The following is a 3,602-nucleotide window of genomic DNA, read 5'->3' as shown; positions in this document are numbered from 1 at the left end:
TTTTTATTTCTTTATAAATATATTTTTCATGTATTTTCTCTGTGGTTACCATGGGTTAAAATCTATAATAATCATATTTGACTTGATACCAAGTTATCTTCAATAACATATATGAACTGTTCATATACTCCTCCAGCTCCCCACCATTTTTGTCCTTGTTACAAATTATATCTTTGTAAACTTTATGTTCAAAACTATCATTTTATCATACTTTTATGAGTCTGCATTTTAGCACCTGTTAGAAGCAAGAAGTGGAATTACATAACAAACAATACAATATGATAGTACTTACTGCTGTTGATAATTACCCACATGGTTACCTTTACCAGAAGTCTTTATTTCTTTATGCTGCTTTGATCCACTGTCTAGAGTCCTTTCCTTTTAGTGTGAAGAATTTCCTTTAGCATTGTTTGTAGGGCAGGTTTAGTGGTGACAAATTTTCTCAGATTTTTTTTCCCTAGGAGTATCTTAATCTCTACCTCCCGCCTTTTATGGGAGGTACCAGAGACTAAACCCAGGACCTTGCACATGGGAAGCAGGCATTCATGTCATGTCCATTACCATCTCCCTTATTTTTGACTGAATGTCTCACCAGATAAAATATTCTTGGTTGGCAGCAATTGTTTTCTTCCAAGACTTTAAATATTTCATACCACTGTCCTCTTCCTTCCATGGTTTCTGATGAGAAATTGGCACTTAACCTTATTGGGATTACCTTTACATAAATTGTTCCTTTCCCAACAACTTTTAGAACACTCCCCTTATCCTTGGAATTGGACAATTTGATTAATATGTGTCTTGGCATAATTCTCTTTGAATTTGTCCTATTTGTGTTTTGTTGGGCTCCTTGAATGTGCATATTCATGTCTTTTATTAAATTTTGGAAGTTTTATGGCATTATCTATTTGAATATTCCTTCTGCCTCTTCATCTCTCTCTTTTCCTTCTGGGACTTCATAGTATATAAATTGTTGACACATACTGATGATTTCTGACAGCTTTCTTAGGCTCTGCTCACTCTTCTTCAGTGTTTTTCTTTCTGCTCCTCACCCTGAAACATTTCAAAGCTCTTATCTTTTTTTTTTTTTAGTTAAGAGATTTTATTCTAATAGCTATAATTACAGTGCTTGTTTGTTGAAATGAAAACTGAAAACAAGTATACAAAACAGTTGATTACTAATTGTGTATTGAAAGCAGTGAGAGGATTCACAACACCAAATAAACCAGTTCTGAAGTTGTTTTTCCCCAAGATAAAGTTTAACAGCTCCAGCTTCTTCAGTGTTTATCAAAATATAAAAGAAAAAAGGATAGAGGTCGTCTTTTTCCATGGCAAATCTAACCCTTGCAGGAGGAGGGAGTGGAAGCTACTTCACACATATACAGGTAGGGGTGCTCCGAGACAGGCTGGGTGCTCTAGATGGAGTGACTGTCCACACTGCATGCGTTTCTGCTGGGGAGACCCCAGGGCACCCGGAGAGAGCTACTCTGAGTAAATGCCTGGAAAAACAGGCTCTCTGCTCTGGTAAGTGGTTTCAAACAAAAGCACCACACACCTGACTAAAAGAATAGGCTGGTGGTTCCCAGCGTTTTTTTAACCTGAGAGCCAAAGGCTGCTGCCGATGCCTGTGGCCAGCAGCACAGCCCTCTCCCGGGGCTCCCTGAGTGGCCCGACACCAGTGACCTGGCTGGAGGGGGAAGAACCCAAGGCCCCAGTGACCGGACAGAGGCACTGATGGTCTCAGTTGGTGGACTGGGCCATGCCACAGCCTCGAAGTTTGTTTCCTCGGTAACCGTGTAAGCACAAGTACAAGCACAAACTCTGAAATACAGGATGATCTGAAGACAAAGCATAATTACAGGGATCTCTATTGTGACCATGCAAAATTTGATCGTGGGTTTGATTTCTGTCACCTTCTCTCACATTCCCAAAGGGAAACACAGACGATCAGATGGACCAGTGTTCAGGTTGTTACTGCAAAACCTACACTAGGCATATTTCTCCCTTCTGTGTGTTCAAGTGTTCTCCTTATCTTTTATTTGTAACTATGTTAAAAAATGCACTGAGTTTGGGTTAAAAACCAACCACCAAAATGGACCTCGACAAGATCTAAAGTCAAGGAGGTGCGCTCGGCTCTTCCAACCCAGTAACTCCTGGAAGCCCAGGTGCCAGAGCGCCCGAAATCCCTTCTCAGTACTCAACAGGGAGTTGATTTTCCTTTTTTTTTTTTTTTTTTTAACAATAAAAAAAGCTGAGTAATATTGCATAGGAGTACCAGAAACTGCCTCATTGGAAAAAAAAACTATTTACATTAAATAAAAAACCTGTTTGCAGGCTGCGTCTGCCACATTTACAGCATGGTGCAATACACACTGTGACCAAAAACCCATGGAAACAGCTTCTGGCACTCAGTACCACGGAGCAGCACAGTTTGCCACATGAGAGTAAAGCGGAGGGCGAAGAGGAGGAAATAAGAGGGAGAGGAGGGGAGAGGGAGGAGGACACAGTCTTGGTTCACTTCTGGTTCCAGAGCTGATTGGACAACCAGTCCAGTCCTTTGTAAAGCCCGTCCCCACTGGTGGCACAGGTGGCCTGAATGTACCAGTTTCTGTGGCGCAGAGAATGCAATCCCAGTTTATCTGTGATTTCAGCAGCGTTCATGGCATTGGGAAGATCCTGCTTGTTAGCAAACACTAGTAAGACAGCATCCCTGAGCTCATCTTCTGCCAACATCCTCATGAGCTCTTCGCGGGTCTTGTTCACACGTTCTCGGTCATTGCTGTCGACCACGAAGATGAGCCTTGTGTGTTCTGGAAGTAGTGGCGCCACAGAGGCCGGATCTTGTCCTGGCCACCCACGTCCCACACGGTGAAGCTGATGTTTTTATACTCTGCAGTTTCCACGTTGAAACCGATAGTGGGAATAGCAGTGACAATTTCACCAAGTTTCAGTTTGTACAAAATAGTAGTCTTTCCTGCAGCATCCAGGCCAACCATGAGAGTGCACATTTCTTTTTTGCCAAAAAGTCCCTTGAAGAGGTTAGGAAAAATATTCCCCATGCTTGCAGACTGGTATAATCAACACTGGCCAGAGAAACCTGTCGGCGGCAGCGGAGGCTGAGGCTGCTGCTCCGAGCCAGGTGTTGGTTTTGCTCCCCCAAAGCTCTTATCTTTGAATTCAGTGATTCTTTCTTCTGCCAGCTCCAATCATCTCTCAAAATCCTCTAGAGAATATTTCGTTTCAATATCGTGGTCTTCAACTCCAGTATTTGTTTGGTGCATATTTATAATATCTATCTCTTTATCGAGATTCTCATTTTGTCCATTTATAATTTTCCTTAATCATTTCCCTGTGTTTTCCTTTAGCTCTTTGAGCATATTAAAGATTCTTTTTTAAAAGTTTTGTGTGTCATGCTGAAAGTGTGGTCTGCGTCATTGACGGTTTATGTTGTTTTATCTTGATTCTTCTATGGGCCATCATTTCCATTCTGTGTTTGTCTTATAATCTTTTGAGCAAACAATTTAATTTTTTTGTTTGTTTGTTTGGTACCAGGGCTGGGGAATAAGCCGAGGACCTTGTATGTGGGAAGTGCTCAACCACTGAGC

At 41.6% G+C, this 3,602-nt stretch overlaps 1 pseudogene; it reads right to left on the bottom strand.

The window, feature by feature from the left end:
* Positions 1-2,511: 2,511 nt before the first annotated feature.
* LOC101445203 (ADP-ribosylation factor 1 pseudogene) lies at positions 2,512-3,147 on the bottom strand (annotated as a pseudogene).
* Between the last annotated feature and the right edge of the window lie 455 nt (positions 3,148-3,602).

Source organism: Dasypus novemcinctus, chromosome 13, assembly GCF_030445035.2.
Source record: "Dasypus novemcinctus isolate mDasNov1 chromosome 13, mDasNov1.1.hap2, whole genome shotgun sequence".
NCBI lineage: Eukaryota > Metazoa > Chordata > Mammalia > Cingulata > Dasypodidae > Dasypus > Dasypus novemcinctus.
Note: the sequence above shows the minus strand (reverse complement) of the source record. Positions and strands in the feature narration are given on the sequence as shown.